The sequence below is a fragment of the Pipra filicauda genome, unplaced genomic scaffold, assembly GCF_003945595.2.
Source record: "Pipra filicauda isolate LSUMZ 115617 unplaced genomic scaffold, ASM394559v2 scaffold206_size1356665_pilon, whole genome shotgun sequence".
Classification (NCBI taxonomy): Eukaryota; Metazoa; Chordata; class Aves; order Passeriformes; family Pipridae; genus Pipra; species Pipra filicauda.
In genome coordinates this window covers 759922-773552 of record NW_024104317.1, presented here as the reverse complement: position 1 = coordinate 773552, position 13631 = coordinate 759922, and the positions used below count along the sequence as shown (strand labels likewise).

The 13631-nt window shown below is 52.4% G+C and overlaps 1 long non-coding RNA gene across 5 annotated transcripts; it reads left to right on the top strand.

The window, feature by feature from the left end:
• The first annotated feature begins 8185 nt into the window (after positions 1-8185).
• LOC113996802 lies at positions 8186-11281 on the top strand. 5 transcript variants are annotated; one of them, XR_003543891.2, is made up of 4 exons: positions 8186-8464; positions 9310-9769; positions 9872-10823; positions 10907-11281. It is a non-coding gene; the product is annotated as an uncharacterized LOC113996802 (long non-coding RNA). The 5 variants fall into 5 exon arrangements; XR_005563413.1 differs by having other exon boundaries at positions 9310-10509; positions 10598-10823; XR_003543890.2 differs by having other exon boundaries at positions 9310-9971.
• Positions 11282-13631: the final 2350 nt, after the last annotated feature.

Sequence of the window (13631 nt, the reverse complement as noted above, 5' to 3'; positions counted from 1 at the left end):
ATCAATTAAGAGATAATTAATCTGGCATTTCTGATGTCTAAATGCTTTCCACAGTGCCTGGGCTGCAATTGGGCGAGTTGCAGGAATGTCATTGAAAAGCCCAACCAGCTGCCAGGGCCAGGCCACACTCCTTGTGCAAGGAGCCTGCCTCAGAACTTGTAAATACCCCATTAAAACCAATTGCAAAATCTGTCACCGCATGGGCGAGAAGCTTTTACTATTGCCTCAGTGTGTCACTCAGAGCAGGAAGGCATGCTGGGGTGGTTTTCATGGGAAGGGGTAATGGGGAGAGGGAGGATTCCCCTCAGAATGGACACCTTCTTGTCTGGGTCACACTCAGCCTGTGATGGGCAATGAGATGTAGTAGGTGACAGTGGCTGCTGCTGGATTTGAGCACGCTCAGGCCAGCACTGCTGACACGCACCTTGCTAAAGAAATAGTGCATCTTGCTGCTTTTTCTCAAGCAAGGCTCCCTTTGCCTTTCTCAGGGAAGGAAGGGGCAGGTAATGAAGAAGAAATGAAACACCAGGTAGAGCTTATCCCACAGTGCTTTTCCCAGGATGGGGGCTACCAGACTGCCTGGCTGGCGGTGGGGGACTTTCAGTGCCCTGGACTGAAGTGTGTGCCCCAGGTCTATGTCCAGAGCCCTTTGCTACTGCCTGCTCTTTCCTGGAGCAGAGGCAGCAGGTAGTGCTCGGAGCAGGGTAGAGATACGACACCCGGAGAGCAGAGCAGGGTGTGCTTGGGGATTCACGGGCTGGTCTGAGCTAACCCCAGTTGCTGAATGACTGGGTGGTGTTTGCTTTAGATCCTCCGTGTGTGCTTAAAGGTGGTTAATGACAATAGCTCAGTCAGTGCCTTTCCTCTCTCCAGAAGAGCCATCATGTCTGCGATAGTGAGAAAAGGTTTTTAACGCATGCCAGAGCTAAAAGCACAACTCCCTAAGCAGCATCAGCAGCAGCCAGGGCCTCAAGCATTTCCCCTTGAAGCCATTAGCAGGACTACTGTGCAGTTTCATTAGAGGCCGGTACAGATCATTAGCTGTAAATGTAGAGTCCAAATCCCTTTGTGCCTGGGATATTTTGGTACTAGAACCATTGCAAAAAAAAAAATCATATGTATTTCTGCAGTGCCAGTGCGAGGTTATTCACGTGTGCTTAACTGCTGTGCCCTCCCCATAGCAGCATGCATTGGCCTGCAAATGAGAACAGGTGCATATGAGGAGAAAAAAGGTCATTTTATTCTCTGCACATCAAGTTTGAAGGAGTATCTCCCTAGAAAAAGGAGAGGAGGAGAGAGCAAGACTTTCTCTCCAGTAGGTTTGAGTAGAAGGCTGAGCTGCTACTGGTTTTCCTGTGAAACAAGTAGCTTCTTGCTGAACTGAAAAGCCTTGTGCTGGCTGATGGGCTGATGTGGGCAAGTACAAGACTTTGGGAAAGGCCTCCTCCCATTGTTAGAGGACAGACTTCTACAGTCTCTGCTCAGTGCCAGGCTGATGCCAGCCCCTGTGCCAGGACTGCTCCCCACTGATGAGATGCAGCATCCCACTGAGCATGGCACAGCTCCTGCTCAGGATATTGGTAGAGATGTGTTCCCCATCCATCAGCACTAACTCAGCCCTACAGCTGGGCACAGGGAATCAGCCCCTGACGCAGCAGAGATGTGCGGTCTGTACAAAGACCGGCTCAGACTCTGAAACTGCTCCCCAACAGCCCCATCCCACCACTGCTTTCCTGGGGACAGGCAGCAATCAGGCAAAGGCAGCCTGGTTGCTCTGCCGGTAGGTTTGAACTGTGTGGGGAGAAGGCAAATGTGGGAACAGATGTTTGCAGAATTACACGTCAAGCACTGCTATCTGCCCCTGGTGCAAATCACTGTCCTGCCTGGGCTCACTGAGCCAGGCTCCTGCCTGGCTTGGGCAGTCATTGGAACTTTCCAGCACAGCAAGGTTGAGCACTGAGCTCTACACATCTCTGACTTAGCAGGCAGTGTGTGATGAATTGGCCAGAAAATACCTATAACAAACAACATAACACCAGAAAAGGCAATGATCCTGCTCTGCAGACTCCAGCTGCTGGTCTGAATCTGGTGCAAGGCTGATGCCTTGGCAAGTCAACTTAGGTACTGCTCTAGGTACCTGGGATTTCCAGAGCGTGTTATGGCTAAATAGAGCATGTGATTATTCCAGTGAAGACTCCCGGAATATGAAAAGATTAAAGGGAAAAGAGTCTTTTTGCTAATAGTAGTTGCTGACTGTGTATTTGCTGGTGTACTACAGATTTGCTCCTCCGCATATATAATGAGGCTGAGGGGGGACCACACAAATGTGGAAGTTTGGCAGGATCCCAAGTGAAGCTTCTTGTTTTTCTCTGCTCTTAACATGCCCTTCTCCCATCCTTAGGTTTTCCTCATCCACAACAGGAAAAAATACCATGTACAACTGGAAAAATTAACCAGTGATCAAATGGAGTGAGCCAGGTCATTAAATTACTTTTATCTCAGACTGTAGTACTGATTTAGATCTGGAATTTTTTGCAGTTCATTTTGGTGATGTGCCTTGCACGGGGCACATCCATTTTGCCTGGCCAGGGCAGATACTGGGAGAACTGCTGGCTGAGGGGCTGCTTTGGACTGCTGGATGTGAGGTCTGGTTGGATGGCACCAAGTCAGTGATGAAAAAAAATCTTTCTTTTTGGGGTTTACAGGCAATACTCAGTATCAAGTACAATCCTGGGACAGTTCCAAGTCACCTTCAGCACACACGCTGTCACTCTGATAGGGAAGTAGGAAGGCGTCAGGATTTCCTCCTTTATGGTATGTTGGAGAAGAGCAGCTGACCTGTCCCACTGCTGTTAGTCATCCCCAAGGCACCACAACTGTCCTATTGCCCAATTCTTGGCCATCACACCAAACCCCTTGTTACTCAGTGGGGAAAATCCCCCCAGTTTCAGCCTGCAGAGAAGGCACAGGGCAGACAACCTACCCTCAAGCCATCCAACGAGGTTGTGGGTAACAGCCCTTGGTATTCTTGGGTAAGGGTGGGCAGGGTCCCATGAATGATTGAAAAAACCTGTGTGCTGCTGCAAGTGGGGTGCAGTGGCAGCCAGCTATGCCTCGCCTCCCACTTCTCCTGGAGCTGGGAAGAAAAAAACCTCTGCATTTCCAAGGTCAGCAGCAGCCCCAACTCCCGCAGAGCTCATATGCCGTGAAGGCGTCTCCCCCTCCTCACCCCAGCCGCTGGTAGCAGCAGGGGCTGTTTTCCCCAGCAGCTGGAAGGAGATGATGTGCAGGGACAGGAATGTGAGGGCAGGCAGCCGGGGCAGCTCATGGACAGCGTGGGGTCCCAGAGGCCAGGTCAGGTCAGTTCATCCATGGGGCTCCGCAGATGAACCGACCTGGCCTGGCCTCTGAGGTTCTGGTTCTCCCCACATCTCCACCAGCCACCCCACACAAGGTGACACCTTCAGCTTGCTGTCTGGTGGCTTGTAAGGGTCTGCATCTCGGTTAATGCCCTGCAAGGTGCATGAGCTGGGGGAAGCAGAATTGTTCACTTCTACAAGCCGGCATGAAATCAAAGCTATGCATTCAAAAAAACATGACATTCCCCTTGCCGGTGGGGGCTCTGCCTGGTGGGAGGGCTGAGCGCTACGAAAACACTTGGAGAAACAGTTATATAATGAAGGACAAGGTCCCAATCCAGCCCTTGGCTTGATGAGGCAGCTCTGGAAGGAACTGAGCTCCAGGCTGCAGCTGCCCAGCACCCTCCAAGATCCAGCCTTGGTCACTGTGGTCCATGCTGCTGCTGAGGGGTGGAGGTGGGAGAAAGGCTGCCAAATGCTTTTTCCCAAGCTGGGAGATGTTCTGCATGCTCAGAGTTGGTAAGGCAGGGCACAACTCACATCTGTGGGCTTAAACAAGGCCCCTTTGGTGGTAGGAATGGGACAAAGGCTGGGATGGGATGAGATAGACCAGGACAGACAAAGGGATAGCCCAGGACTGATGATGCTGCTTCCTGCAGGCATTTAGGCTTTCATGCCACTGCCCAGGTGTCTTGGACTCAGTGGTGGCACATCCCGGTACACATCATCTGTCTGCATGCGCCAAACATGTCCTCAGGTTAGGGGAAAGGACTCTGGAGAACTGGTCACAGCAAAGGGCTTTATCTATAGAGCTCCTCCCATATTCTCCTGCTCTGAAATGGGGGGCAGCTGGGCAGCCTGCCTCCTGCAGCTGGTCCTGCTGCCACCCCACACAGAGGGGTGACTTGCTTGGTGTCACATGTGGTTCTGGAAACCCCTACTGCTCTCGCACAGGCGAGCAAGGGGGGACACAAGGAAAAGGCTCTGGGATGGGATTCATCACTCTTCCTGCGGCACCATGAAGTTGCACACAGTCTGCTCGGATGCATGAGCAGGCTAAACTGTGACATTAATTAGAGCTGACAGTGTTCCTGGAGGGAGCTGGCAGAGCAGCAGCACCAAAGCTGCTGCTGCTGGGTCTGTGTGCAAAGCCAGTCTCTGCACCAGGCTGGCCTGGCTGTGCCATGGCCCTTGAGTCCTGCTATGCTGCAATCTGTGCTTACTCTGGCTCCAGAAATCATGGTGGGAGGTACACTCTCAGTCCCAAGGGACAGGAGAGGTAGTGCCCGAATCCAGCCTTGCTCTGCCCTTTCAAGCCAGCCCTGACTGCATCTGGGCACTGCCTTTCCCAGCCCTGCACACTCCCTTCTGGCTCTCCCCTCTTGTTTTGCCTTTTTACCCCAAAGCTCTCCAGCCCTCAGTGCCACTGTCTCTCTCACACAGCTCTTTTCCCAACCCAGTTTCCTGCTGAGTAAGAACTGCCACTTGCTGCTGTTTCAGCAAATGCCATCGAGGATTGCCTGTACTGTAACACAGTGGTGAGGGCTCCTCCTCCTCCAGGCAAGGAATGGTTAAGGGAATTAGGATGAAAAGTTAATATAAATAATTCGGTAGCTCCTGTAGGAAGATTGCGATTTAGCTTTATTATCATAATTACATTTTCAATCACTCTGCTCATACTTACAGAGCAGTAGAGTCAAATGTGAATGCAGCTGCCTGCTTTTCCTACCAGTGACTCCTCATTCTGCTGCTCGAAGCAGGTCAATGGGGACATCAAGCCAGGCAGCTGGGATGTCAGGTAGGGATATGGTATTTCCCTAGCACCTTGTTTTGTGCATTGGGAAGCTTCATTCCCCTCTGCATGGCACAGGGATTTTAACTTCAGCTCCAGGATCAGCAATGCGATCATCTGAGAGTAGCCCATTTTGGTGTAAAAATATCTCTTCTCCTGGAAGTGGAGGAAAATAGTCTAGAAATACTTTTCTCTGAGCAGGGAAACTTGCATTTTCTTAGCCTATGCATGTTGTGGTTGATGATGCCCAGAGGCACCTCCATCCATGTCCGTGGTGGCCCAGGAGATGAGACCGGTGCAAGCAGAGAGCAGGAACTTCCATTCGCAGTAACTAAAGCCAGTTGTTAGGGATGATGCATCTGAACATGGCCAAGACCATGTTTGCCTTGCAGCTTCCCTCTGCCTCTGCTCACCTGGGAGGAAATGGAGGCTTCCCAGCAGCAGAGGGAGGTCCTGGGGGTCGTGCCCTGCCCACTGCCTTCTCTGGGGGTCCCAGAAGAACCCAGACAGAAGGCAGCTTACCAGGGCCCTGGCAGTGATAGCTACCATGGCCAGGGGACAAATGAGCAAGGGGAAGATGCAGCTACAGAGAGCTGAGTATGTGCTGTCTCCATCATGCACAGACTCCTGGGGAGCAGCCAGTAACTGAGAAAGTCCTTCCCCATCCCAACATCTGCCTTCATTTGGAATGTAGACTGACCGACCTGGAGGTTTCCCCAGTGCAGGAACAACATACAGGTCCCTGCTCTGCCCTGGCTCAGCAGCAGCAACTCCATCCCATGTCCCAGTGTCCCCCCAGGCATCCCCAAAATACCTCTGCACATTCAGCTATGATCAGTGCAGGACTGGGGCAGAACTGTGAGGTCAGGTTCCCTCAAGGCAGTCTGCCACTGTCCCTGCAGGTGACACTGTGTCCCATCCTGCCTCCCACACTGCTCTGGCAAGTTGCAAGATCAGAACTGAGCCTCTTATCTTTGATCTTTTAATTTTACTTTCTTAAGCAATGTCCAGGCTTTAGAGAGTGTCTCATAATGCAAAGGCTCTTCATGGCAAGGAGGGGAGTCCCTGCGCGAATACACCAGTTGTCCCACACGCACCAGTACAGCATTATCCCATACATCATTACTGCAGTTATCCTACGCACCAGTACAGCAGTTTTCCTACATGCACCAGTACAGCAGTTATCCCCCCCCACATGACTTTGCTGCAAAAAACCTCTGGCTGGAGGCTGGATCAGCAAATTTCTAGCAGAGCATACATGGTACAGCTGTACAGGAGACCCTAAACTCTACTGGGATCTGCTGGATCTGGCAGCCTCTGTAAGATCTGCCTTCTCCCTGTTTGGACTCCCAGCCCAATCCCATTGAAGACCTTTTGGTTACTGCTGCTTTGAAGAGAGCTGAACCTGCTGCCTCTTCCCAGCTCTCGCTGCTGTTACACAAGAGAGAAACCCCAAGGAAACCAGACCCTCCAGGCTGCTGCCAGAGAGGCAGAGGAGTGAGGACCACTGCAGACACAGGGTATTGCAAGGGCCTGTTGTGCAGCAGTAGAAAGACCCAGAGTCCTTATTGCACCTCTGGGCTAATCTAGGGGTGGAGTTCATCAGCCAGGCCATAGATGGTCATTATTTCTGCTCCCCAGTTTGGGCTTCCAGGACATGAGATGTGACGTGACCTGAGCTCAGGCACTCCATGGCCATGCAGCACCCTGGCAAAAGCAGTTCCATGGACACTTACACCCACAACGCCCCATGGCACCTCTGTGAGTAACGCTCTGCAGAAAGCTATTTCAGGACCCAGCATGACTCTCCCTGATGTCAGGTCCAATTAGGTATATCCTGCAAAGCAAAAAAGTCCACTAAAGCCAGCTTCTGGTGGGACGATGACATTAAGATGTCCCAGGTGCTCATCTGGGTTCCCCGAGCAAACCAGGAGCTAAACATAGCTCTGGGAAAATGGCAGGAGGGGGTGGCTGCCGTCCTCTGCACCGAGGTCTCCTGGGGCGCTCAGCTCCTGCGTGGGCCATCCCTTCTCTTTCATACCCTGACCTTCCCCTGCCCTGCCCCTGCGCAGGCAGTGGGCGGGATTCACCTCCCTGCACTAGAGCTATAGCAGAGATCAGTCTGGGCTCATCTTGGTGGGCTTGAGTCATGCTTTACCCCACTCATCAGGGCCCATCAAATCTCACTGTCATTTCCCAAGGAAATACCCATTTGAAAAAAAGAAAGAGAAAACTAATAATTAGTCAAAATAGTGAGAGACAGAGAATTTTAGACATTTAATATTTTCATTGTCCTCTCCCACAATGGCATTATCCTTCTCTAAATAGATGCTGAGCTGAAGACATAACAACACCCCACTTCCCCCAAATAGCTCGAGCAAAACAAATGCAGGAAGTTTGGAGGGGTCAAAGCAGAGCTGTGGCCAGCCAGGAGTCTGGGCACCCCCGGGGGCTTCTTGGGGCCGCTGGGGCTTCACAGGTCTGGCAGCTGAGCTGCAGCAAGACAAGACCTAGGGTCCTGCCCTCAGTGAAATGGGGGTGCTGTCTTTGCACTGAAAAAGAGCTGATATGGGGGGTCCTCACCCTCATTTCCCATGTCTGACCCGTCCCTAGGAAGGCACCAGCGGGGCAGTGCTGAAGCATGGCAAAGGCGGCAGAGGAGACATAGACTTTACAGCCCATCATGTTCCTAAAAGCTGGCGGTGGTGGGCTGGCTGTCTGCTCCCGGTGCAGTGCGGCCCCCTCGGGAGCACCCGCCGGCTGGAACAGCCCCGGTGCCAGCTCCTGCCGTGGTGCGTTGGGAAGGAAACCGGTGTCCCCTGGTTCGGTGCAGCCAAGCCTTGCTGCGGTGTGGAGCCGCTCCTGCCGCTGTGCCGTGCGCGGGGTGACGGGGACGCCCCGGCCGTGAGCAGCTGCCGCGGGGAGTTGCTTCACACGAGGGCTTGCGGTTCCCCTGTAACGGCCGGGTGCTGTGGGGACAGCCCTCCCTGCCCTCCTACCCGAGGCAGCGGTGACATTCCCTCTCCAGGCAAGTGCCAAGCCCCACCAAGCACCTGGGGCTGTGCTGGGACCCCCGGGACGAGCCGTTTCATCAGGGCCAGGGCTTTCGCATACGAGAGCAGAGCCCCCGGCGAAAGCCACACTGAGACAGGCAGACGTGGTTCGCCCCCAGGGAAGGGGCAGCACCTCCAGACAGCATCTGCCTGCAATCCCAGTGAACCTCGTCAGGGTTCAGCTCTAGAGCAAGGCGCAGAGGAGCTCCTCCTGCCACTTAAGCAACTTCGCACAATCGTCTGTAATGGCAGAGCCATCAGTAAGTCAATCGGAGGTGCAGTTAGACCTTCCTTCCCGGAGGAATACTGTTGACTGAAGCCGAAGCACAGAGGCAGGGAAATTGCTCGATGAAGTAGTTTGGTAATTGTGAAAAAGAAGAACTTGTTTTCTTTGTCTTGCAACAGCAAATTGCGCAACGTAACCTGCAGTGGCTTCAGCTCGGCAGGTTTTCAGGAGAGGCTGTGGGGTGATTTAAAATTCAAACTGTGTGGAGGGAAATTGTAACGAGGCTGTTATAGACTGTATGGTATCCATAAGGAACGTGGCGGTGGGTGACTGAGGTGGCAGTGGTTGTGTTTGCTTTGCTATTGGTGTGACCTCCGTGGGCGTAGCTGAGCTCTCCTCTCCCATTTTGGGGGTTCAGCTCAGAGAGGAGCTGGCTCAGCCCCAGGGCTTCCCCATGTTCCCATGGTAAAATGAGCGATGACCCACGTACCAGAGATGCATTAAGCAAGAGGAGCTTTTATGAGCTCAGTTTGCTGGGTTGTCATAAGAACCATGATGGTGATGATGACTTTTACCCATGTAACAAAAAAATACTCTTTGTCAAGGTGAAGAGATGCTCTGCAGGTCAGCCCAGGGTGGAAGGAGAAGAAAGCCACCAGGAGAGCTCAATTAAGATTAATTGCTTGTTCTGCTGTCACCCCTATGTACCCCAGGCCCAGACATGAGCTGGATGTGCTAAGCGCAGGACAAAAAAATAGAAGAAAAAAATACTAGTGCTGAGAGGAACCAGCAGCAGAGTCCAGGAAGAGCCCAGGCTAGGAGATCAAACCGAAGCTAAGGTCCCTCTCCTCACCTTCTTCTGTTTCCTTCCCTCCCCAGGTGCTGCTTCCCTATTCCTGCTTTGTCATTCAGGGTCGAATGGGAGTGCTCCAGCATGAGGCAAAGACCACTGACACTGTACATTTAATTCAACTTACAAAAGGCTACTGGGTGTTAAAAGGAAAACGAAAAAAATAATCCCACAGAAGTCTTCCAGGTCTGTTTTGTCCCAGTTTTAAACGGTAAAATCTGTACTTTGTTCTCAGCTATTGTTGCAAAATTGAACCACTTTCAGCCTCTCACCTTAAAGGCTGCCTTCACGCAGAGCTGCTGAGTACAGCATGGAATGAAAGCTCTCACTTGGCCTAGAAACCTCAAGTGTGTGAACCTCACTAAAACACACACAGGGAGATGGGCTTTGAAATGGAGCAAAGCCAGAAGCCAGCGAGTCCCCACAGGATGCCTCGTGGCTGCTCCCAAGATGAGGAGTGCAACTCCAGCTGAGAGACACTCTGTACCTGTCAGTCTCGTAATGCCTCCCTGATAACAGCCCTGGCCTAGAAATAGCTCAGTGCTAGATGATGCTCTCAAGAGACTGATGAATGTCTCTGACTCTCTGCAGCATCCCAGCAGCTGGCTCCTGCCTGGCCCCACTGCGCCTTGGCTCCTCAGCACCAGGGCCTGATGAGGACCTGCAGCACCCTTGTCTGATGAGCGTTGAGGTTTGCTTGGCTGGGATGGAGGGAAAACATCCTCTCCTGGGATGGAGAGAAAACATCTTTGGTCCTGCAAACATTGTATGCACATTAGCCTCCCCCAGGGCTTGCCTCCCTGAGCAAGTCCAGCATGCAGAGCTGTCAGTTTCCCTTTCTTTTTGGAGATGTGACCATGGGAGGGGACTGAGCTTTGTCACCTCCTCCAGCTGGGACAATACCAGTGCTTGGCAGGAACATCCTGGCAATGTCAGCTTGTGCCCTCCCGGTGTCACCTTGCCCTGCTCAGCCATGGGCTGCACATCCTACTGAACTCTGCAGGGCCAGGGATGCTCCAGCAATGAGACCTGAGGCCACTCCAGCCCCATTCCCAGCCCTCTACCATCCCATACCCTGTTACTGCTTCCACTCCTCTGAGATGGCTGTGGGGTGCTGCCCCCAAGCCCTCCTGGGTCCTCCTGCACCCAGTGCCAGGAGGCTGCTGGAGAAGCCCTGATGCTAGCCAGGAGGGAGGTGGTCGCTCGGTCCTGGATTTGGGACAGCAAAGGTAACTGCAATCTGCCAAGTTCCTCCTGCTGCCCAGGCAGATCCCTGCTCTCGGCTGCTGTGCAGGATCACTGTTCTGTGCTGTGCAGGATCACTGTGCAAAGCAGAACGACTGCTGCACTTCATTTCCCAAGTGGCCACTGTTTGTTTATCAATGAACAAAGTGAGCCCTCGCCCATGTGAGCACCTCTTGCCAGCGATTCTGCACAATGCAGTGACCAGCAGTGCTGGAGGGTCACAGTACAGAAAGCCACGCTCCCATCCATCCATCCTGTCTCTCTGCAGAGAAGGCAGGGATGCTCCTCCTCTCAGCAGGTAACGCAGGGAGGGTAATTCACTTATGAAGTAATTTAGTGTAGTTCTTAGTTATTAATACTGTGCTTTCTATATTTTTTTAGGTTTTGTGTAATCTCTCCCCTGCTGACTGATGCTGTCCCAGGGAGTCAGAGCTGTGCACTGCATTAGCACTGCCTGCAAGATGTCTGGCCTGGGTGAAGGGATCCTCTCCCCTTCTTTCCACACCAGCCCCCGACCTGTCCCTGCAGTGCAGCAGGAACAGCCTGACCTCTGTAACCTGCCCCAGCTCATGGCCCCGGGCTCCTGCAGCAGCACTGACTTCTCTGCAGTCACTCTATAGGGGAAGTAAAAATCTCCTGGTATCTGTTTTATCTGCATCCATCTTAAGCACTGGAGAATACTGTTATTGGAGCTCAGCAGAAGGGTATTTTTTTTTTACATGATTGAAACTAGAATTATATGTACAAAGCTATAAACTGTGTCTGATGCCTGTCTGCTCTTGTTCACCCACAGTACCTTTCAAATAGAGTCACAGATCAGCACCATGGGGACCTGATTTGCTCCCACAGATCTCCAGAGACCCCAAAACAGGCTCTGGGTGCCTTCCCCCTCCCTGATTTGCCGTCCACAAGGCCTACTGCACTGCTCCCAGAGGCCAGGCATACTCAAGCTGCATGTGAGCAGCCTGGTTCCTGGCCCAGACTCCAACTCCAAATCAGGGCTCCCTGCCTCAGCCTCCCATTCCAAGAGTTCTTTGAGTTGCCACTATCTGATCCCTCCCTCCTGAGCATTTTGCTAAGTTGCATTTCTCATATCTTCACTACAAGTGATATATCTCATATTGGGGGGGTGTAGGGGATTTGTTATTGACACAACAGCTCTCGTCATCTGACATCTGCAGTGAGATGACAACATTTCCATAGAGCCCAGCACAGCGTGTTTGGCTCACCACTGGGGCTGCCTCAGTTTGCCTTCTAGGTGGCTAAGCCAGGAGCCAGCACCCACATCCCTCTGTGCTCCCACCATGGGAGCGCAGCAAAGACCCTGCTGCTCATGTGTGTTCCCTTTGGCTCCTGGATTCCATCTCCTCCCCTCTCTGTGGGCCAGGGAACCATGACCGGCACCAGTCTCCACGTACAGAGCCAGTAGGACTTGTAGGGATGTGCATGGAGGCATCCAACAGCGAGGCCAGTGCCACTCTGCATTGCCACCCTCTGCCAGCCCTCTCCTCAGCAGTGCCTGGAGGCAGGGAATGCTCTGCTTGGGGTGAGATGCCCGGAGCTGGCCTGTGGTGACTGCTGGAGCTGTTTTAGGTAGCTGGCCAGAGCGTCTGCTGGGCAACCAGGTTCCATGAGTTATTTATAAGCTATGGGAGGGAAGTGGTGATAAATAATACATTGGCACTCTCACGTTCTGCATGCATGTGTCTACAGATAAATATTTCATTCTCCAGGAATACACATAGATGCCTGTTGATAAATAAAAATTGGAAAATGTTCTATTGGATGGTTTTAAATCTGACTCTCAACTTGCATCCGAAGAACACGGTGTACCTTGTGTACAGCACAAAGATGCTAATTTCCCTCAGCAGAGCCTGCCTTAAATGTATCACTGCAGTGTACTGGGCACAGTGCCTAGTGTAGCACGCACACCCCAGAAACACACAGCCCCAGCTTTTCCTTCCACACCATTATTTTAACATCGCTTTTATAACAACACTATTCAAGCAGCTTTTCTGATTATACCTTATACTGACTGGGCTCAGGACACAGCTGTCAGCCTCCTAAATACTAGCACAGAGACTCAGAAGGCAGCACATTTCCTCTTCTAAGTGTCATTGGAATTTGCAGTGTGCTCAGGCATGGCTGGTGATGCCAAGCTCCTTACTGATGGTTAATTAGGCAGGTGGTTTCTCCCATAGGAAAAACAAGAGACACTGAGTAGGATGTGAGCAAACTCATGGGTCCCACCAGCCCTGCCACCAGTACAGAGCCACCATGTGCTGCTCCCTGTATCATCCTTGGGGACTCTTGGGAATCCAGGGACCTCCTGGGCTCAAAGGCAGCCGCAAGGAGATGCAGCCCTCTCCCCAAGGAGTACCTGCCCTCAGTGTTTACTGCTCAGTAAACATCAGAGCCCATGACCCAGAGCCAGCACCCACATGCAGCATTGGCCTCTGCCAGCCCAGCACCAAGGGCAGGTGAAGAAGTTGCTTTTCCCCAAAATATGGAAGATTTGGTTTCTAGAGCAGGTCTCTCCTGACTGTCTCTGAATGCAGCACTGGAAGTGGATTTAACGGGGTCGTTGTTCAATTTGGCCTTCACCAAGAAGGCCGTGGGCTGCAGAGTGCCAGTGCCTTGGCACCCGCCTGTGGCACAGCTGGCTCTGCACGGAGCCACCAGCCTGGGCAAGCAGCACACGCCGGCAGACAACCAAGTGCCAGGCGCCGTGCCTGGCTGGTTTGCCTGGTAGATGCCTGTGTAACATACTGACATATTTGGAATTTTTCCAATGGCTGTGTTTGGCTGCATTGGCTTGTGATTTTTTTTGAGTAACCCTTTTTTATGCCTGGTTATCACAGCCAGGTGCTGTGCCACACTGGCTCTGGTTCCAGCAGTGCACAGACAGCTCCCAACACCCACCACTCTGTGCTTTGTGCCACCACCCAGAGCAACAACAAGGGATTTCCCACCTGGAAATCCTAGGGACTGGGCTTCAGTGGCAGAGCTTGCCAGGGAGACTTTGATCATCAGCCTGGACTTGTCCCCATCAGCGGTCCCAAGCAGTGGATTCAAAACATCAAAGGGCAAGGAGGAATAACTCCTG